The sequence below is a fragment of the Sceloporus occidentalis genome, unplaced genomic scaffold (assembly GCF_023333645.1).
Source record: "Sceloporus occidentalis isolate IW3139 unplaced genomic scaffold, rSceOcc1.0.p SCAF_1, whole genome shotgun sequence".
NCBI classification, from domain to species: Eukaryota; Metazoa; Chordata; class Lepidosauria; order Squamata; family Phrynosomatidae; genus Sceloporus; species Sceloporus occidentalis.
In genome coordinates this window covers 140,673,030-140,696,944 of record NW_028316981.1, presented here as the reverse complement: position 1 = coordinate 140,696,944, position 23,915 = coordinate 140,673,030, and the positions used below count along the sequence as shown (strand labels likewise).

At 39.5% G+C, this 23,915-nt stretch overlaps 1 protein-coding gene across 7 annotated transcripts in view; it reads right to left on the bottom strand.

Moving 5' to 3' along the window:
- Positions 1–23,915, bottom strand: part of BAIAP2 (BAR/IMD domain containing adaptor protein 2) — a 165,040-nt gene that overhangs the window by 82,709 nt on the left and 58,416 nt on the right. The window lies entirely within an intron of this gene.

Genomic DNA, 23,915 nt, shown 5'->3' with positions numbered 1-23,915 from the left:
TTCCAAAGCAAACCTAAGGAACACATGCCTAATGCTTTAACATCTTAGCTAAATAAGGTCCAGTCTCCACTCCTCCCCTACCCTCCCCCCCAAAAACCCCCACATATAGTATACAGAAGGATCATATTTAATCCCAGTCTTAGTCTGCTTTCAAATATATTCACTTCTGCTATCTAGATAATTTCAAGTCCAATCTTTTGGTTGCTGCTTGCTAATTATATTCCAGATATGGCAAGAAATCCCGAACATTAGCATGCTGTCTTTATGAGGGCCAGCTAAATATCACATAACAATGGGCAAGAATCTAAGTTCACCAAAACTCCTGTTCAGGATGGATGTTAAGCAAAACCAAAGAGAGCAGGGCAGGGAGGCAGATGTCAGTGGGCAAAATGAAAATCCTGTGTCTGTTCCCTATAGTAAAAGATTTAAAATGGACTCGAGGAGTTGTTAGGCAGATTTAATTAGATTGTCCTGGTACAGAGAGACTACAGGTGGTGCAAAGCATGAAGGGATGGAGGAAAAATGGGTACCCTCTCTTAGAAAAAATACAGCCCAGCCATTATTTTAGTGCACTTTCTCTAGTGCTAATTGGAACACACAGGTTTGTTTTAACGAAGAGAACAAGAAAGGGAAAAAAAACCTTTTATATCGACAAAGATGGAGATTAATTAAAGTGCACTATCTAAAAGAGTCCCATGTGTCCCAATTAGTGTGAAACGTACATCAAAATAACTGCTGGTTTTAATATTTTCAGCAGGAGAAAAGCCACCACTTTTTTCCCCAGTAATAGCCAAAAATCATTCTGCACTCGGCACAATGCAACTTATATTACAGCTAACTTCACCAACCTTATCACAAACTGCAGAGCTGAGCTTTTAATGACTTCTGCTGAAATATATTCTCTCTCCCACTGACCACCTTTTAAAAATTTGTTTGTTTCAACTGATACCCAGCTTGATTTTAGAAAATGCAAAGAACACTTGTGACCTTTTTTTTAAGTGCTAATTTGAGCACTGGGCTATGACACTGGAGACCAGAGTTCGAATCCCCAAACAGTCATGGCAAAACTCACTGTGTGACCTTGGGCAAGACATGCCAGACTAATCTGATATCTTTTTTTTTTGATAAAATTTCCAGCTTGGTAGATGAAGATAATGTGGTAGATATAGCATATATTGATTTCAGTAAGATTTTTGACAATGTCCCTTATGTTATTTTTGCAAACAAGATAATAAAAATGTGGGCTAGACAATGCAACTGTTAAATGGATTAGTAACTGGTTGACTGGTCAAACACAAAGGGTGCTCAGTAATGGCTCCTCTTCTTCCTAGAGAGAAGTGACCAGTGGAGTGCTACAGGTCCTGGGCCCAGTGCTATTCAACATCTTTATCAATGACTGAAATAATAATAATAATAATAATAATAATAATAATAATAATAATAATAATTTATATTCTGCCTTTTCCCTAGGGAATCAAGGTGGATTACAGCAAAAGTTTAACAATAAAATATCATAAACATAAAAATACACAATTAAAAACAATCCCAAATCCCAAACCTCCTCCAAACATAAAAACATAAACCAAAGAGCAATAAAACGGCAAATCAATTAAACAACAAATTAAATTAAATTAAATTAAGAATTTCAAATACTAAATTTGTTAAAAATTTCGGGTAGATTTGAGGCAGGATGAGTTTCTTCTTCAAGGAGGGAATGGGGCCAAAGATGTCGGTGAGGGGGAGGCCAATCTAGAAGGGCTGATCTGGAAAGGCCTGCTGGAAGTGATCCGTCTTAAAGGCCTTTTAAAAGGCTACTAGAGTGGTAATATGACAGATCTCATCTGGCAAGTTGTTCCAAAGCCTAGGAGTGGCAAATGCTTATCAAATTTGCAGATGATACCAAATTAGGAGGAATAGCTAATACCCAAGAGGACAGGATCAAAATTCAAAATCACTTTAATATTATAAAATTATAAAACTAGGCCAAAGCTAACAAAATGAATTTCAACATGAAGAAATGTAAGGTACTGCACTTAGGGCATGCATGCATGCATAAATAAATAAATAAATGCACAGATATAGGATGGGGGACAACTGGCTTAACCAGACTATATGTGAAAGAGATCTAGGAGTCCAAATAGACCACAAGTTGATCACGAGTCAACAGTGTGATATGGCACCTAAAAAGGCCATTGCGATTCTAGGCTGTATCAACAGAAGTACAGTCATCCCTCCACATTTGTGAATGTGGAAAAACCGCGAATAACTCCGCCCCTGGAAGCCAGTTAAAGGGACAGGTGGGTGAGGTAAGAGGAGCAGGAGCATGCAAGCTCCTTCCCCTGCCCCTTTAACTGGCTCCCCGCCCTTTTCCCAGGCAGATAGCTGCCTTTCCCCAGACCGCTCTCCATCTGGAAAGAGGTGGAGGATTGGCCCCCACATATATATATATACACACACACCCACAAACCAAGGCTCCACAGTTTTGGAGATGGCATTTTCAAATAAGTATTAGGAATCAATTGAGCTCCAAATTGGAGGCGCAAGATTAGAAACTCTTCTTTAAACTTTATTACCCCACCCCCTCAGAGATAGGAAAAGTTAGTAGAAATGGGTTGATATGTCTAGTTAAGTGCTGCTAAGTGAAAAATCTAACTCATTTACTTTTATATAGAAGGGGAGAAATGTAGCAATTAAGTTTATGTCAAATTGCCATTTAAAACTATGTGAAATGCCCCCACTAAAAGCCTCACTAGAAATGAAGCTGGGGGGAAAAATGCCATCTGTGATTTTTTCCCCCATTCTGCCTCACCTCCTTGACCCCGTTTCAAGTTCGGGAGAGAAGGGAACAGGTGCAGAAATTTTGTGAAAACCCCATCTCCCATCTAACCCCTGCCCCTTTAATCTATGTGCTCAGATCTTGTGAGCTAAATCTTTTAATTCCTCAACCGCAAGAGACTAAGACAAAGGGTAATAGTTTTGCAAAAATCCAAAAGAGCTAAGTTTTGGGCAAAGAACCAGCTAGGAAATATAAAATTTATTGGCTCTTTAGCACTGTGTTTTATGTAATTAATTATTTAACTTAATTATAAAATTAAGTTAAAATTAAAATTCTGATTTAATAGCTTTGTTTTTAAATTTTTTAATCAAGTTACCTCGTTTCATTAGAAAAATCTCCAAGTTAATTGTTAACACTTATTTTAACTACCGTAGTTAGTTACTTATCTCCATCTCTTCTCCCACTGCCCCTCCGCAAGACAGTTAAGTTTATCGCATGGGGGTTAAACTGCTCCCCAGCGCGTCCTAACGGGGGCGAGCGGGGGCGCGCACAGAACGCGATGGGCACTGGATGGGGCCCAAAACGCAACTTTATCGCACGGGGGGACGACGACGCCGCGTGTTCCCATCGCGTCCCAATTCGGTTCCAGAGGGCGCCATTTCTGGGGACGCTTTGAAACAGTTTCCCATCCGCTGAGTACTAGTTTTTATAGTACAATGCACCCAAACCTTTGCAAGATGACTTCTTCACCATATTCAACCTATAATTCTAAATCATGAATCATGATCTAAAGCAGGTGCCTATCTGGCTTCCTGAACCATTTCTTGAATTCACATTGCAGCTACCTGACAGCACATAATGGAAACAGAAGGGTTTTCGAGGAAATGAATGAAGTTGTAGGGCTTACAGCGGCCCGCTATGGCCTTGAACAAATCAAAACGGTTGTTAACTCTGCCAGTCACCTACTGCAATTAAATATAGCATCTGCAGTGTATGGTTTCGACCATGAAAAGAAAGGTTTGAGCAAAAGGTTAAGGCCACAAAATCTACAGGAAATTGCTCTCTGGTTGAAATGCAGAAGTGAAAGAGAAGTTCCTGGGCCATGTATTCAGAAGCAGAAAAGTGATGTTATAAAACCTAGCTGTGATTTCTTCCATGAAGAATGCAAAAACCCATAACAAACACAACACATCCAACTACTTGCATTTATTTGCAGAAATTAGAGCCAGAATATTTATTTGTAAGTTGCAATTCCTCTATAACCACAAGGATGAGAAGCTCTGCACATTCTTGAGAAATTATAGCTTTCATCTAAAGTTTCTGTTCTACAGAATTCTTTTTTTTAATGCAGCCCAACTTTACCAACTGATATTTATTCCATATTTACTGTATATAGCAATGGAGATGTAGCAACATATCTTCAGTAATCAATTCAAGTCAGTTTAGCTGGGAAGTGAATTCAACAACCTGTATTATCTAATGGAGTACACTGAATTCAGTTTTGTTTTTCTCTAGAGAAGATGTGAGCCTGCAAAGAGGGTTGGAGGGCCATTTTTGGATCCTCCAGAATCCACAAAGGGCACACACTAGCCATTTTCTGAATCTGGAAGTAACATTCTGATTACATATGGCACAAAATAGATCATGCTAGCTTTTAAAGCTTTACTGGCTTCTTCATCAGGCAAAGATAGTAAGATAACATGCTGAGGGGCCAAAGGTGACAATGTTGTGGTTGTGGCATTTGTACTATGCTGTATTTAGGAAATGTGCATAGAAATATCCATACCCATGGCAGTAAGCTAAGTGGGAACAAGGCAATAAGATAGAGGCAATCAGATCTGGATCACCCTTTTGAAACTGCAATTCATCCCTCCTTCCAACAGTGCTTGCTTATTTCCATATGAGTCCTCAGGCCACTGTGTCAGAAGTGCGCAACTAATATCTCAAGAAAATCTCTGCATTTTCAGCTGTGGAGACACATTTAGTACTTGGAGTGGGGAAAACATATCAATAGAAGTATCAACATAGGTTGGATTTTGAACTCTTTTTTTGCTTGTTTTATGGCCAGCATGTGCTTGTGCAATGCAGCCAATTCATGTTTGCTTGGCTCCTCCAATTAGCACAAGCAGCTAAGCAAATCAGAACCATAAGCCAAGAACAAACACTAGCTTACCATCCAGACAAGCCATGATACCACATTTGTACAACAGGTTCAAGTCAACCATTTTTGATTTGCAAGCTGTATATACAGTTGGTGGGAGGAGCCAACCAGGTTGCAAGCATCAGCATGCAGAGTCCTGTCTTACCATTCTGTGTGAAAGTAGCATTCTTATTAAGTCAAACTGATCAAAATCATTAAATATATAAACATTTTAAAGGAAGCAAACAAACAAACAAAAACCTAACCCACCCCCCCAAAAACTCAGAAAGTAATTTTGTTCAGGTTTCTATTTTCAATGTGGTAAAAAGATTGGCATAATGTCTATAAAATAAATGCTTTCAGCATACATTGGCAAAAGGAAGTGGAAAATCTAGGCCTGTTTTTCTAGTTACTACCATTGCTAAGATGTTCCAAATAATTATACTGTATAAAGAAGTAGAGATTTTATACAAAAAGCACTCTCTCACACACACAACTGTGATATCTTCCATGCAGAAGTAGGAAGCCAGAAGGACTTCAGCAGAAACTTTAATGGAAAAGTTATTTCAAGTTTGAATATCAAACACGGATTTAAAAGTTTTGCTACAAACTTGGGTAGGAGGAGATCTATGTTCCCTGTATCAGTCAGATCTCTTACACACTAAATGGTGATTCATTTTTGTACATAATGTCTTTGTATTAACCAGTTAATGTTTCTAAAATTAGTTGTTTGTTGGAGTTTATCACACAGGGGAAATCCCACGCAGAAACAAGATTTAAAAAGCTGGAAAAACCAGCAAAAGCAGGTTGATTTTCATACATGTTGTTAAATTTATGTTAACCCGAACGGAAAATAAACAAAAACCGCTCCTTTTTACTTTTGTCTACTTTCTGTCCACTTTCCGTTCGGGTTAACACAAGCTTAACAATGACGTCGTGTGAAAATCACCCTGCTTTTGTGGGTTTTTTTTTTCTAGTTTAAACCCCCGTTTCTGCATGGGATTTCCCCCATGTGATAAACTCTGATGATTGGTTAGGAATTACTATCAGCCCTGACACATCAGAAACAGAAATCAGTATTCTATGACTAACAGGGATATGTAGAAAAGCAGTCTGATGTTGCAAAGGCAATCAGAAAGAAACTAATCTGACTTTTTTCAGCTGGCTAGAGGGACCCTTTGCAAAGCTGCAAGCAAATGCAGTCCTCCTCCTTTCCAGGTGAACCACCTTTCCAGATGACTAGATCATCTGCAGCACCTCTGCTGCAACTTGGCCATCTGTGGTGTATTGCTTATAGCTCACGTGCCCAAAACATTGTTAGAATATGACAGCAATTAAGAAAGTTTTGTTAGGTTCCAAAGCTTGCACAAGGTGCTGCATTATGTCAAAATTCTGCAACAAAAAACTGCTAAACATAGTTGCTGATGTGTGTGAGAGAGAGACAAAGTGAGAAAAAGAGAAAGAAAGGGGGGGGGGGCGAGAGAATTACAGAGTATGTATTGCTAACTGCAAGCATCATGACTTATGGTCCTCCATCACTCAATAGCCCCAAGCAGGAACAAACATCTGCTTCACAAGAACTCAGGAAATGGACAGACAGCAAATTATCCCCAAAGTACTAAAAACATTAATAATTGGTGAACTCATTTCTTCACCAAGAAATCTAGAACATGGGAAATATTGATGCAGTAGTCATTATAGAAAGGAATTCATGTGCAACAAGGAATGTGTTTTTCACCAGAAGCTGCCATGTGCATGCACAGCCTTTAACAAAATGTGGTCTCTAACAGAAAATCTTTACAGAAGTCACTTTGCTTGGCACACTTTTGGTGAATTTAGATTATAAGTCATAGAACCCATGCTTTATTATCTGAAAAGTCCTATCACTAACAATACCGAGACCAGATATAACCAAGAGAATGCAGGTAGAGCTAATCTTCAACAAAACATTCTTGAGGACAACTTCTAAGCAATTCTACAACACAAGTGAGAAGGAATTTATGTTTTGTTTATTCAGAGCACCCAAGCAGCAATGATCAATGGTTTCCTGATCAAAAGAAGTACTAACTGTGCCAAGATGAAAGAAAATCTTCTCAATTCCCAGTAACATAGCATTACAACAAGAAACAGCCACCAGTTTAATAAAGGTTGAAATTCTCAACCGGAAAGTCAATAGAAATTAACTAGACACTTAGAAGAGAAATTCTCTCCTCCACCTCCCTTCAACAAAAGCTGGACCTTTAAATAAACAATCCCTACCCACATCCTAACAAAACACTAGACAAAATGTATCAGGGGATGGTTATTGTTGTTATATGCCTTCAAGTTATTTCCAACTTATGATGACCCTAAGGAGAACCTAGAGAGCAATCATGGCATAGTGGTTTAAATGTTCGCCTATGTCTCTGGAGACCAAGGTTGAATTTCCACCTTGGCCACAAAACTCACTGGGTGACCTTGGGCAAGTCACATGCTCTCAGCCTCAGGGGAAGGCAATGGCAAATCTCTTCTGAACAAAACTTGCCAAGAAAACCCCATGATAAGTTCGGCTTAGAGTTGTCATAAGTAGGGAACAACTTGAAGGCACACAACAACAACAACAACAAAGGAGAACCTATTGCAGGGTTTTATTGGCAAGAATTCTTCAGAGTAGGTTTGCCACTGAAATTAAAATTTGAATCCAATTTTTTGAAAGAAGTAGTGGTGTTAGTCTCTTGAACCACATTTATGAATCCAATATGAAATTGTTTTCTGCCCTAATTTTGATCTCTACCCAAACCAGTCTTCTGAAATAGTTTTAATTCCATACTGTTCAGAGTGCACAGAGTAATCTCATCCTTCCTTTCCTTACTGTAAGTACCACTACAGTGTCCTCAGTTTCAGATGAGAGATCACATGGTGACCCCATGAATTTCATAGGGATTTTTAGAGGTGATTTACCATGGTCTTCCTTTGGAATATAGCCTATAGGCTCTGATATTTCTTGGTGGTCCCCATCTAAATACTAACCAGAGCTGACCCTGCTTAACTACCAAGATCAGATGGTGTCTCCAGGCTATCTAGGGCTTTATCAGCTGCTACTGATGTGGGCAGAGAGAGGGTTAACAGCCACAAGTCAAGACTGGAAAGGTTATACAATAATAACAGTTGCTAAAAGAGAATATCCAGTTTTTATTTATTGAAGATACTTTCCAAAACATCCCAATTACATATTCTCATCCTTGATTTCAGTGGGCATTTAACCAGCTGTTTCACAGCTGAACAGCCCCTGTAAGCAAATCAACACTATTTTAGCACTTTGGAAATGTTAATACAATAACAAAAAGGCAAATTGATTAAAATATTATAATTACAGGAACCCAACAGGAAAATCAATTATATTTTAAATGAGTAATTAAAACCCTCTGGGCAGATGCTCAATAAGTATAAAGCTCATCAAATCTAAAGATTTGGGAAGATTGATAAACCATAAATTAAGTGAGCTGATCCAACAAAAATTTATCCTTGACTCCCATTCAGAGGTTTGTTTTGGCCTTCTAAGGGGGGTGGGAACCATAGCACTTCTCTGTATCTGTTTCAAGCCCAATCCAGCTTTCCATCTCATATCTACATCTCTGAGGTCATTTCGGCTACCTGTTAGGCTATGTAAGTCTGACCTACAGAAGCAGATGCACCATTACATAGTGTTCAAGTGGCATCCTGATCAGCAAGATTTCAAACTATTTATAGCCATGCATTCTAAAGGTAGGTTCATGGGGGGGTCAGAGGGACATACTTTTGTACCACACAGGTTCACAAAATCTCCCGTAATGCGTAAAAGGTGGTGAACAATGATGGCTGAGTGTGCTCATACCTTAAAGAAATACCAACCGCAGATTGTACGAAAAACAAAACAAACAATCTCTTGCTTTGGACAAAACACTCAGGATATAGAAACAAATGTTTCTGTAAGCATACAGTGACAGACCTGTAACACAGATACATACCTCTAAGGGCAGACTCATTTTTTGTCAAGGGTGAAAAGAACAAAAAAGGTTTTCTTGCATGTTTCACTGGGAGGAGGTGGAAGCAGGCAGCTTCTCTGTTTATGTTCATCTGCATACAGATCTCTTCCTTAAAGATAACATTGATAATCCTGAACAGCACCAGTGTGATTTTTCCCAGCAGCACTATTTTGTTGATAGTACATTTGGCCTCTCAGCCAATAAAATGCAGCTGCCCTTCTCTTCCCATATAACAGAGAAGAGTTTATATCTTGCAGAGACTGTGTAACTTTTAAAAAGTCTGTCAGTTAATCAGTCAATCAATCACCTGCCTGAATTTTAAGACATCAAAAATAACAATAGTTTTAGGCTGCAATCACATACACACAATTCCGAGGAGCATATCTTGTTGAACTCAGTAGGAGTTACTTCTGAGCAGACATTGTCGTATTTTGCTATAAATATTGTGTGCTTTCGAGTCATTTCCAACTAACAGTGACCTGAGGTATTTTCTTGGCAAGACTGGTTGAGAGGTGGTTTGCATTGCCTTCCTTTGAGGCTGAGAGAGTGTGACTTGCCCAAGGTCACCCAGTTGGTTTCCAGAGCCACTTGGGGATTTGAACCGTAATCTCCCAGAGCTGTAATCCAACACTCAAACCACTCCACTGCACTGGCTTAGACAATTGCCCCCCTTGCCCCTGCGCGCGAGAGGCCAAAGGCCCTGGCGGCAATCGGCGGCAGGACTGGGCTGGGGCCGGTCCCAAGGACTGGGCTGGGGCCGGTCCCAAGGCCTCACCGGGCCACATCCGGCCCACGGGCCGCAGGTTGCCTACCCCTGCTCTAAATGTACATATCACGAAATCCTCAGTAGAAGGGGCTTTAAGATACTGAAGGAACTAAATGAAAGAGCATTAAATTTAAGAAAGAAAAGTTGTCATTAATTCTTAGCAGAAAGTACAGTCGGCCTTCCATATCCATGGATTCGGCATCAACAGATTCAACCATCCAGAGCTTGAAAATGTTTTCTTAAAAAATCCAAAAAGCAAATCTTGATTTTGCCATTTCATATATGAAAAACTATTTTACTACACAACTATATACAGTGGGACTAGAGCACTCACAGGGATTCCTGGAACTAAACCCCAGCAGATACCAAGGGTCCACTGTATTGTCTTTAATAATATTTTCCCTGTTACTGCAACAGTTTCCACCCCCACCCCCTTTCTTTACTCAAATTGGCTCAAGGAAAGAGTGAGCACAGACTAAACTGCCAACTGAAGCTTACTTCTAACACTTTGGCTTGACCATGTCACCATATACATTTTATATAAACAGATGGGGGACTGGTTTTGTATTAAATACTTCCTCAAACTCTTCTTGGCAATCATCCTGATAAGGGGGGAAGGAGAGAATAAATCCTTGCTGCTCATCTTTAGTTCTTCCCAACTTCTGCAAGAAGAAGAAGAAGAAGAAGAAGAAGAAGAAGAAGAAGAAGAAGAAGAAGAAGACCTAAAATGTTAAAAGGAACTGCTGACTAGCTGAAAGCTTTTTTTGCTACATTTGAAGTAAAATCAAAGTGTGGATATGTATGGGTATGCACACGTTCAGGCATGCATACACACCCACACCACTTTAAATGAAGAGGTTAACAAATTACATTTTGAGCAGCCTAATGTTTTAGAAGATTCATGCATCAAGGGACAGCTCTCGGATTCTGTGTAGCTGCTCCTCTTCAGAAAGAGATGTCAAAGGATGACTGCTTGTATCAGCAAGTCTCTAATGTGCAATTACCAGGCAACTTAACACAAGGGAAAGGTAGTGATTCTTTTCAGGGTAAAGAACTAATTAACAGGTAGAGAAGAACACAGAGGTTTGGTGGCATTCAGCCAGCAGGAAGACTGCTGTGCCAGAGCAGCAGTAGCCACCAAGAAGGGAAGAGAGAGAGATAAAGCGCATAATCGCGGCTGGCTCCAAAGATCCTTTCAGCTTCTGTTTAGAAGTCCCAAGTTTCTGCTCAACTACACCAGGGTCCACCCCCTCAACAACACACACAAAATGAGCATGTTAACAGAAGGATCTCTCGCAAGGGTAACCAACTCAGAAACCAAAAGGGAACATAACATCTGCAGACAAAAGACTGGTTGTCAGCTTTTCATCCACAGTTTCCCTTGTTTCACTTTATTGCTCAGAAACAGAAGCTAGATACATGATTACAGCATTTAACTTTTCAAGTCTGCTATCAAGTAATGTTGCAAAACCAGAAAGGGTCTTCTAGTTTCAAATGCTGTTGAAACGTCTGGAGTCTTGAATATTTTGATAGCACTGTAGCCATTGTTTCCAGGTAGTATGACAACACTTACAACCTAAATCCAAGACAAGCCTTAGAATTAAGTTATTAAGATCCACATAACAGTTTAGCCAATTTTATTGGGCCATGTTTTGTGGGGTTTTTTCTTTCTTCTGTATAATTTTTAACACCTTTGCATGATGAAGAAGGCAGCAGAATTTCAAAACCTTGCATCATGTATTTTGTGCATTCTGGTTGGCCTAATGAAGATATCACTGTTTGGTAGATTTTGGATGTTATTCTTTTATGCTGTATGGCCAAAACAGATACCCCAGATGTGTTTTTAAGTTACTAAGAGTTTTTATATAATGTCACCAGTCAAACACACAAGAGACTTCTGCTACCAAAGAGTTTACAGTTTAGGGCAGGGGTAGGCAACCTTTTTGAACCTGGGACCGGGTTGCTGTCCCTCAGACAACTGGGGGGCCGAAGCCAAAAAATAAATAATTAAAAAAAATTTTTTTTTAAAAAAAATAAATATATAAATAAACCAGGACAAATGTAGGACAAAATTTTCAAATGGAAGACACTTTTTAAAAAACAATGGAGAACACGTGAAAAAAATTTGCTGATTTTTTAAAAAATGTCAGTATAAATGCATGTTTCTGAGGCTTCTATAGACAATTGCCCCCCAAAGGCCCCGGCGGCAATCGGCGGCAGGACTGGGCTGGGGCCAGTCCCAAGGCCTTGCCGGGCCACATCCGGCCCGCGGGCCGCAGGTTGCCTACCCCTGGTTTAGGAGAAGGAGGTTTCTGCTCAGTCATTAAAAATTTTTTATTACATCCAGAAATGTAAATTAGGATCACTAGATCAAGAAATAACATTTACTAAGTCAAACTAAAGGTAAATGGTCACCCTTTTTTCACTTTTATTTCTACTTCAGGCATTTAATTTCATGAGTGACTTCCCCCTGCAACATTTGGCTCAGATAAAAAACTGAGTCATCTGGGTAGTTCTAATAAAACTACTTGCTCAGTTTTGCACGTACCTCCAAACATTAATTACTGTTTCCATTCCTATTCTCCATTTGGAGCTCTATCTTTAAGGGGAAGGATACATTAATAAAGTTAGTATGTGCCCAGATTCATGTTTGAGGCAGGAAACATGATGGCCCCCAGGTTTCTTTCATCTAGGAAAGCCAAGCATCTGTTTTGATATCTCTGCAGCCCCTAAAATGCTGAAAACCATGTTGTGGTAATATTTTTATTAGGCCAACCAAAAAAAACCCCAACAAAAAAACATGTAAGCAAAATCTTGAGATCTCTCCTTCAATCAAAATTATTTCAAATATTGGAGGGGGGGCACTTGATGATAGTAGTAGGCTGCTTGCTGTGTCTTTAGAGACATAATAGAAAGGAGGGGTCTGCAGATCTCAATACTGGGCTGGCTCTTCACTGTGAGCCTTGTCTGCTCTTGTTGAAGGAAGAACATTCTCAAGAAATTCTATCTGTTATGGCTTGGCAACAATTCTTACAACTCTACTATGATCCAGGAAACTTGTTTTAGAGTTACAGGTACAAGTCCATCAAGCTAGCCTTTAGTTTAGCATCATATTTCTGGAGCAAGAAAAACTGAACTAGATTAGATTACTTTGGTATGACTTTCTACCTCTGTTTCTCTCAGGGTACCATCTCTTATATGGTGTTATTTTACAGCGTCTCATGGGACACTGATCCTTGCTGACACATCAAGGTGGTTTTGGATTTTTTTTTCTTTAAAGAAAAAGATCAGTTAACAGATCTCTTAAAGGCATGCAAAAATTAGAACAGACAACAAGGTTATTACCAAAGCATCTTCATAGTAAGAAACCTTCACCTACAACAGTACAGCATGTCAGGCAACTGATTGTGACATGGAAACTGGTGTAATCCTATTTCAAAGCTCATACTAGTGACACAAAGACTAAAATAATACACTCTTTAATGTAATTCCTCTACTACTACACTCTCTAATCTGAAAGATCCCAAAAGCATGCAGACTAACTGGCCAAGTACTACAGGTACCTGCCATGTGGACAGAGAGGAAAAAGAGGGCATAAATTGTTCATACAATAACTGCAGTTTGCATGAAAGAGAAACTGCTGAGCTATACAACATGGGAACCAAATTAGAAGATCTTCTGTATGACAGCAAAAGCAGGCATGGGGAGAGGAGAAACTATAACTACTGCTCCATCAAATGTAATACAAAGCTTTTGCATGCATTTATCATGTTGAAAAGAAAGAGATTTGCTCTATGCCTTTGTTTCCCTTAAGGAGGGTTTCCCCCCATATTTACCCTGAGGTAGAAAAGCTAACTGGCAAAATCAGAAAATGAGGGAAAAGAATAGAAAGTACAACAGCAGCAGAATTATCAGGTGCTCATCCACAGTCTGCACTTCTACATTTAAAAGGCTCAGAGGCACTAAGTGTGCACCCCTTTCCTTCACTGGGGAGACAGTAACTGAATCCTCTGCATCTTTAAAAAGATAAAATACAGCATCCCAAGACACAGATCTGACAGCTCTAAACAACTACTCTTTTTTGCCAGAGCTTGGAAGCCAAAGGTTATGAACAAGTATAACTAGTTACTCTTTTTGGTAACAGAGGGAATAATGATATTACAGTACATTTCAAAAGTAAAGTAATGAATAGTAAATTAAAGGTATCAGGAAGCAACAAACATGGAACAAGCAATGGACTGAGGTAGATGTGGGTTTAGTTTTTAACACTGTACTGAGAACACATGTGTTACTTTTCAGACACTGTAAAAGCAAACAGGAACACAATATTTTTATTAATTCTTTTATTATTTATATTAATATTTATTGCATTTCATCTTTTTGTTGCTGTTGCTATGTGCCTTCCAGTTGTTACTGGCTTATGACGACTATTAAGGGAAACCTGTCACTGGGGTTTTCTTAGGGGGGTTGACATTGTCTTCCTCTGTGGATAAGAGTGTGTGATTTGCCCAAAATCACCCAGTGAGTTTCTGTGGCCCATTGGGATTTGAACCCTGGTCTCTAGGAGTCCTAGCCCAGCATTCAAACCACCACAACACACTTTCTATGCCACTTCTATACATGTCTTGTATACCACTTATTTTATCAGAGACTGTGTCCACTGATGAAAAGCTTCATTTGAATAGCAACATTAAAATTTTACCACAGACAGTTTGGATGTGCTTATACATCCTGCTTTGTCATTAGAATCACTGCCCCACACAGGAACTGCTTCCAACTAGAGCAAGATAAACAACACATCAAAGGTCTTCAGGGGTGCTTTTTCACTTAAAGAAGCAGGAGAAGTTTTATTCTTCCAAACATCTGGAGTCTGTGAATTTGTGTCTTTTCTCACAATGAATAAGGATATTCCCTTCTTAAAGAGGGGGTCTCTCTCTGTCTCTCTGTGAAAGAATTATAAACATATTCCTGAATCATGGGGAGAAAGAGGCTACTTCCTCAGTAACTTGCTTGCGGAGACTGCCTAAAGCAGGGCAATCTAGTATTGAGTTGGTATAATATATACAGTGTAGATGTTCCTGAATTAAAAAGGAATCAATTACAGAGAGAGTGCTTAATGTATTATAAATATCTGAGGCTGAAAGATGACACATTAGACTTCCAATACCAATTGAAGGCCAAAGTAAGGGTTACTATTACATTTACTATTATTATTACATCAAAAGAAGCATAAGCTAGGTAGCATTCAATAGAATTCACAGAAAAACACCAGATGTATCATGGAGTCACAGAGTTGGAAGAAACCACAAGGTCCATCCAGTCCAACCCCCTGCCATGCAGGAATACACAATCAAAGCACTCCCAACAGATGGCCATCTGTTTAAAAACCTCCGAAGAAGGAGACTCCACCACTCTCTGAGGCAGCGCATTCCACTGTTAAACAGCTCTTACCATCAGGAAGTTCTATGTTTAGAAAGAATTTTTTTCTATAGTTTGAATCCAAATCAAAAGATCATCTATTTATTAATAGAAAAGCTTGATGTATTTTGGATTATGTCTGCTCTTAAGGCATTCTGCAGGGAGACACTTAGAATCAAACCATTTTCATTTTCCCAGTAAATGGTTTAAGAGTCCCTAATTTAGGCTTCTGAAGTTTAATTCTAAGTAGTCCCATAACTAGCTTTTCTACCAGTAAATGGACCATCTTTTGAGCATCCTGAGACTATGAAATTAGTACAAGAAGACCAACAATCTGTTTTCTTTCTTCTAGAAAATGCCACTTAAGGAAGAGACAATAAAATCAAATATCAAGAGGTGGCTGGGCTGGAAGGAAGCTCAAAATATTTCCCTGCTCCCAGTCATACCTTTCTGCGTTCACCTCCACCCCAGCTCCAAATATATGTAACCTTTTGCTTTTAAACAATACTAATATCTAGTATGTTTAGGGACCCTGTAACCATTCCCAACAGTTACGTATGAGAAAGAGGAGACAATAAAAAAGTAACAGCCAATAGAAAATCCTACTGAGATAGCTATTACTGTAATCTTGTACCATATAATCCCATCATATCACTTTACATATTATCAATTCTATCTCCTTCATTATTGAACATTTTGCTGTGATGAATGTAAAAATTTAAACAAATAAAACAGAGCCTGAAGCAGCAGATATCTAGCACATTTGCTGCTGGTAACTTAGAAACCAATCACATCAGCATTTGAACAGCACATAAATGAGAAGCTGCTATGTTGGAATTTAAACACTTTCATTCCCCACTACAAAAGCAGTTAAATTACTGAATTATTTAGACAGTGTTACCCCAAAACAATTATGTTGCATCTAATCTTATTAAACCCATTTAAAAGAGCAAAGCTTGCAAGAACCTGCCAATTAAGTCTCAACGTCTAAAGCTAGGCTTCTCAAAACCATGATGCTTCACATCATTATCCATGTTGTATTTTCCCCAAAACACATTCATCACTGGGTGTCTTTCCAAGAAAAGGGAAGTTGTAGCTGTCTTTCTAGGAGTCATGTAGATCCCCCAAGAACAGAATTTCTGGCAAACTGTTAATCCAGGGAAAGGTCTTATGGCATATAGGACATATTGGTCTCCTAACATTTTAGAAGTTTCTGATGTGCATCTTTCCTTCACTACAGCGAAAAAGACAAGCCTGTTGGGTGGGGAAAAGAACAAAGAGAAGAGACTTATTTGCCCCAGGTCCTGAACTTTGGACTCGTTGGACCACTTCAGCAGCTCTGTGGGGCCAATTTTCTGTCTCAGAACACTACAAGAGCCACTTCACAACCAATGAACAGCAAGTATGGGTAGAAATGACACTGTATTTGATGTCATCTATGCAAACCAAAATACCAGGGGGGGGGCACAAAAAATCTGGCATTTTTATGTTGAACAACTCAGGGCTTCCTGTGACCTATTTAAAAGCTAAATTACTGCTCATGGAGTTTTCCAAAAGAGGCAATTTATTCCTCTTTTTGCCAGAAAACGGGAGATCTTTAGTTTTCAAAAGAGTTACACAATTTGGTCACTTTTATCCTAGGCAGGGGCCTTGTCCCTAGTTAGATACTTACAGTATCTGGGTCTGCTTTATCTATTTCCTTTCAAATTGGTATTAAATTGTCATTGTGCAAAAAAACACAGACATACTCATGTCTCTGGATAAACCTTTTCACTGTAGTCTGTTTTTGCTCAGAGTCATCAATGTTTATTTGGGCATGTTATAATCCTAAGGAGAATCAAATCTAAAAAGGGTGAAGGCTCAGAACACGCCTTCAGGCCTCAGTGGCTGGAGACTATTTGCTGAAATTTCTAGCAATGAATGTAGTATGCAACTTTTGCACTAGGCCTAATTTTGTATATCCCACTCTTTGCGAATAGGTGTTATTGATTTTACCATTAGTGAGTGATAAATAAATGTGTCCTTACATATAAAGATAATGAAAGTTCATCAAGTCTATTCAAATTTGTCTGTTTTTAAGAGTCCAAGAAAGAAAGAAAGAAAGAAAGAAAGAAAATCTGATATGAAAAAGGTCCAACCTCCATAATTTAAATACATATATACATGTGAGTCTGTATTCATGCATGCATAAAGACATCTGGTAATAAAATACTTTCCTGCAGATTATCATATAAGGCTCTCTTGTACTAAACTTTTCCATCTTGTAGTAAGATATTGAGAATGCTAGCTGATAATACAATAGACCTTTAACACATTGAACATGGTCTTCCACCATTTGTCCCCAAAGAAGTCTTTGGATATATGGCTATATTTTCCCATCCTCGACATTCCTCAGAAATTCCTACTGGACATTGCAGTCTACATCAATAGACAGTACTGTCAATACATATGTTTCTTCTGTATTGGAATGACAGAAGGGCAAGGTGAACACAAGCACATGTGAAACTCACCTTTGCTATATACTGTATACTTTTAAGCTTTCACTTCGGGAATTTTAAAATAAATAATCATGTAAAAGCATCACACAACATGGCATCTGGTGCATTGTCTTAGTAACCACACCTTTCAATGGGTTACGTACATGATTTTTGTAGAAAATTCCAGACAGCATTTCCAATTTTTCAGCTCATGAGAGATTTCTAATGTTGACTATCCTTGAACAAGATTAGCAGTATATTCCTGGGATTTCCCTTGTGTTATTCTTAAGATAGGAATGCAAACTGAAGTGTTCAGCAATTCCTGAGCAATGTTCAGGTCACTGCAATGTTCATTAGTTTGCTCAAATAAATGCATGTCCCACTATACATCTGTTGTCATCATGTTAACTCTCTTACCCAGACATGACCTTTCCACACTCACCATGTTTATCACCATACTGTTTCTGCTGCCACAGAAAGCAGATACTTGAGACATGTACAAATCCAATTAAGAGATTTATTAATTCCCCTGGGGAAGGATTTGAAAGAAGCACTTGCAAAAAGGTTTTCAATCTGGGTCAAAGGCAGTGACAGTCACACTTAAGAGGAGGCAGTGCAGGGTAATTTGTCTGTGCTTAGGAGGCGCTGCTCTGATATAAGCTCTAGTAAGGCATTTATTACAAGAACTGACAGAGATCAGTCTTCCTACATCTGCTGTGCTACTTTTAATACTACTAGATGTTTTACAATCAAGGCATAATCTTGTCCACAGCAATTACACTGCTCCACCCTTGATCAAACAGTTGTGCAGTGTTTTACACCTTTGATTCAAGCTGGAGGTATATGCAACTTATCCCAGCATGAAGGCTTTGTGCTTAAAAATGAAAGCTTTGCACCACTAGCAGCTGAGCACAAAAATGGCATTTTGTACTGAAAATTTGCTGCAAGCAAATCCATGCTGACATCTTCTGTTAATGCCTATCCAAGTCAGAGTTCATCCAGGTAAAATAGAACTCCACAGAATTTAGAAGGATTAGCCATATTGAAAGCATGTTTCTGTGATCCTACTTTTCTGAACAGACTGCAGGGAGGGAAAATTGTATACACCCACCCACCAAAGATATGTTCCAGACACCAAATATGTATGCTCCCTGCTTCTACCCACCTCAGCTCCTTTGCATCTAACAAATGTAAATAAGACATTTAACAGATTTTCACTGTTGCAGCAGAATCACAGAAGAGGTTTCATTCATTCATATGTATTTATCACAGTACAACTGATGGTGGCAAAAAAGTCCTATCAGGAAATAGCTTTAAGCATTTAATAACTGAAAAGGTGCTACTACATATTTCTTCTCCACAGGATCCTGGTCCCTCCTGGCTAATATGATGACAGCTAGGAGTATGTTCTTCAGAGTCAAGACAATAAGGGAGACTGCTCCCAAGATTTCAAATTTGGTTTTAAGTAGGGCCTTCAGCACTACACTGAAACACCACATGAGGAACCAAGAGGGCACTGATGGGTTGATCATTCCTCTACAGTATCTCTCAGGATACTCGGAGTCCTTATATGGGATTTGTCTGCTCTCTCTAAAATGCTAAATAAAACAAGACTTGCCTCTTCAGTCTCTTCAGTTAAAAGCCTCTTGAAGAAACTATATTGGAGGAAATCAAGGTCAGAATCCCATATGGCTAGAGGGTCCCTGCATTATAGCAGGATAGATAGTTTTAAACATTGGCCACACTGATGGGGGATTCTGGTTGTAGTTCAAAAAGTAAATTCTCCAAGCTCTGTTCATAAGAATAAGAATAAGTCTGGTGAAAACAGAAAGTCCAGAGAAGGACTCTCTTTTCAGGCTATTTTATTTGTTTCTTCTCTGATAGCATTTCCTACATATCCTGCACACGCTTGGGCAAGAAACAGAAACTAGGAATTGCTACGCTTCTCTTCCCTCTCAGCTTAAATCGAGTGAATTAGTCTCTTTTTTAGTAGTGGCGATTGTCCTACACAATCCTTCAAATGTTACTATCCCTAAATAAAACCATGGCCACTTATCTGATCTTTACACATCTCACTTTCCAAGCAGTACAAATGATGTGCTTGGGAAATGGTAATGCAAGGGGAAAGGTAACCCCTGAAATGTCCAGACAACTGGATACCTCTTTTGAATAAATCTACAGGTTCTACAGGGAGATTAGCATCTGTCCTTGAAATGGTGACCTAAATCTGAGAAACAGAATGGAAGGTACTTGTTACTAAGCTCAAAAAACAGCAAGACTGTTGCAGATATCTTTTCCTACACAAAAAGAAAAGAAGGTTGAAATCTATGGAAATGCCTGATCTTTCTTTCAAGATGTAACTTGTAGCCTTCAAGAATGTGAATCTAGCATTTCTTTGTATTTGAGGTTGGGTCCCCCCCACCCTTTTTTTTTCTTTCTCCTAGCTAACAATAAGTGGCAAATTGCCATTATGTATGAAGTGAAATTATTAAGAGGGAAAGAATTTTAAAGGTACACCTAAGTAAAGTGATTCAGCTTCCGGGAATCTATCAAAGCATTTAGTACAAAGTTCCACCCATCCACGTAGAGGCAATGGCACTTGTATGTGAGCCTTAAATCTTTAAATGCTGTCCTCCTCCCTAACAAGCAAACCTGCATAACAACAAAGAAAATGTGGCACAGCAACTGAAGTCCTTGACTATGCAGAATGGAAGCTACAATTCTCTGGTCAAAACCCTCTGATCATTCACTGGTCATAGAAACCAATTTGTCTTAGGAGTTTAAAAGGATGACCATTTTGCAATTAGGTCATCATCTTAAATAACACCCAGTATGTTTGTAGCCAGCCGCCCTCCATTTGTGTATGAGCCTTCAAGTTGCCTGTTGACTTATGGTGACCTGATTGATTTAAAAGAGTTTTCTCAGGCAAGGAAAACTCAAAGGTGGTTTGCCAGTTACTTCCTCTGGAATATAACCTACAGCACCTAGTTGCCAGTCTCTCATCCAAGTACTAACCAGGACTGACCCTGCTTAGCTTCCAAGAAAAGATAGGATCTGGTGCCATTTGCAACTGAGTACAAAACTACCTTCCCAATTAACAATTACAGTACAAAAACTTACAAGTTACACAGGAGTATACTTCTCTTGTTCCAGTGTCACATAAAACTGATAAGGAATACAGGGAATCTATATTTTGTTATTGTTTATTGTTTGTTTTCATTATTAAAATTTGACTAGAAAAATACAGAAAACATGAGGAAGAATGAGAAAGTGTAATAGAATATTCATCTGCACCACCACAAGTTACTCCAAGGAATCCCATCATGAAGAGTGAAGACAAATGGAAGGGATGGAAAGTTAACAACTGTTAAGAGGTTTATCCAGCAAAATCCAATGAAGATCACAGCATCAACAGAAGTTGCATTTACACAGAATTCAGAACCATGATTTAGTGTTATGAAGTCAGCAAGGCCAGAAGATAAAAAATGATATTTTGCTTCCATTCTATGTTCTCCACAGTTAGCACTCTGTCCAAATTCTAAACTGTGATTAACCTTAACTATAGATGAATGAACCAGCTCCATAAGCTATTATTTCTAGCTTCAATGTTAATTTGGGTCTGGATATCACAACTAGCTGCAGTTGAGCTAAAATGGAAGTAAAACCTTCCCAACTCCACCTGATAAGTCCATGTCTTGCTGCCATTCATTCTCACAAGACTAACTCATGGTTTAACACAGGCGAGGGAATACTGCAGCCCATAGACTACATAACATCACGAAGGTCCCTGACCCCACAATGGACTCCTCTGCAATCCCCTATCCCCAAAATATAATTTAGCCAGGGAGGTGGTGATGTTGCCATTTGTGAAAGACTCTAGGAGCAGCACGTCTCATTTTAAATTGCAGGTCTCTAGAGCATCTTTTTAAAGTGTGTGTGAAGTGAGACCTTTTTTTCAAAAAGAGAAGTAGATTTTTGTACACTTCTGCTTTTTTTTTTTTTTTTTAATGCTTCTGTTTCCCTAGCCATTCTGAGGCAGCAAATTGACTCACAGAGCATGTTCACTTCTGGTTTAGCATTAAATGTTAACCCATTAACTGGGTGTGTATGTGTGTGTGTGTGTGTGTGTGTGTGTGTTCGCGCGCGCATGCGCGCCCTCAAGTCACCTGTTGACTTATGGTGACCCCATTAATTTTATAGAGTTTTCTCAGGCAAGCGATACATGGAGGTGGTTTTGCTAGTTCCTGCCTCTGAAATTTAGCCTACAGCACCTGGTATTCATTGAAAGTAATTTACTACGTACAATCTCTCCAGCTGGGGTTTCTGTGCACAACTTGTTTAGATTTTAACTCTACAAACAAGTTTGCATTCTACTTTTCAAACTGACAATTACTGAGGGATTTTTTTCCTTTCTTTCAAATATGGATTTCATTTGCAGTGATCAATTACAGCATGAAAGCACACTGCAAGGTTTTTTTATATAAAAAAAACCTGGGGGACCCATGACAACAGAAAGTAATGGTTCTTTTTATAGAAAGCTAAGTTAAGGAAAAAATGTAAACAATCTTAGTGATGTAACTGCATACTGTTCTATCAACTGTTGTATTTTTGGAAGCAATTCAGCTGATTCTCAGGAATAGCTAGCTAGTGAAGAATGTGAAAATTGAGAGAAGGATGAGCTGTGACCCACAAGCTCTTTCACTCTCAAGCCAGGGGAACCGCCTAATCAGACAGATGTCTAAGGCTCAGCAACTGACACACAAACACACCCTGAACACACCCAGTATGCAAACCTGGTTTGCACCAGGAATACAAGTCATACTTGGTCTAAACAGGTTTTCTACAATAAGAAACTGTGTGTGTGTGTGTTTCTCCAGCCAGTACATTTCAAGATTACTTTCATACCTCAAGGTTCATAATCAAGACAGGGTAATCCACAAGTCTTATTCTTTTAAGCAAGGTATGTGCTTACTATGGTTCAGCATATTACCCAGCAAGACCTTTTTGTATCGGGTTTTGTATCATACTGTCCCATGCAAGCATAAGGCTTGCAGCCATAAAAGAGAACACTTCTCAAAACCAGTTCTTATTCCTGAGCAGTATACTCCCTCAACCACATAGTTTAGTGTACACAGTGTCTCAGAAGACCTTATCACACGGGGCCAATATATCACCGCACTACACTCTTATGGTCCTGCTATTCCACTTTTACTGCACTGGCTGCCTCCTGTTGCATTTTGAGGCTTGTAGTTCAGTGAGGCCTAAGAGCTCTTTTGCTGAGAATTCTAAATGTTCCTCCTTCAACTACAAATCCAGAATGCAACAGGAGGGAGCCAGAGCTGTTAAAGTGGGATAGCAACGCTTTAAGAGTGTAGTGTGGTTAGCTAGCCAGTTATGATCCCACTATTATCCCATAGTTCATTAATACTCGCCCCTTTCCCCAACGGATGGGCCTCAGCTGCCACAGCGGCAGCCCTGAGGCCCCGATCTGCCACTTTTCCAGGTGCTTCCCCACGGCCTGGAAAGGGGTGTCCTTGGTGTCCTTGGGGCCTGGAAAGGGGTGTCCTCAGCCCCTTTCTCCTTTGTGTCGCTGGCACAGCTGTGTAAAGGCTGCGCCAGTGACACAAACCCAGGAAGGAGCTCCAAAATGGAGCTCCTTCCAGTGCCGCAGAAAGGGCGCCACAGGTGCCCTTCCGTGGTGCCAGGACGTCAAGTGCGCACCGCTCTGTTTGGAGGCGATGCGACCATGACGTCATAATGGCGGCGCCCATGTGGACAGGGTACCGCCATTTTGTACGTACTCTGTAAGTACTAGGGTTGCGGGCATCTAAAAGAGACGCCCCCAGGCAACCCTAGTACGTACGGAGTACGTACGAAACGGACTGTTTGTACAGGGCCATAGATAGCTATAATAAATAAACTTTCGACCCACAGGAAGTAATTCTGCCACAGAGCAAGCTGGGGTTAAAAGCTAACCCCCACAATAGCGCTAATGAAACATTATTGATTTTGCACCTGCATTAATAAAGTTTCAATGGTGCTTTTGACAGGTTAATAACGAGAGAAAGCATTATTACCAACCCACAGGAACATGACACTATATTGACAAGATAAGTGCAAGATCTGTGCAACATGTGAAAATCTTCATCTCAATTGTGCAATCATGATGGAAAAAGGATGGGACAAGGTGCTTCCCCCCCATGTGATAAGGTCCAGAGTTTCAATACAGTAAAGCAAATGTACACCTACTAAGTGAGCATACATACAGCATCTGAATCACACAAACACTAGCAGCTATTTCTTAAGAGAGAAAAGCATAATCCCCTGGTTCTTC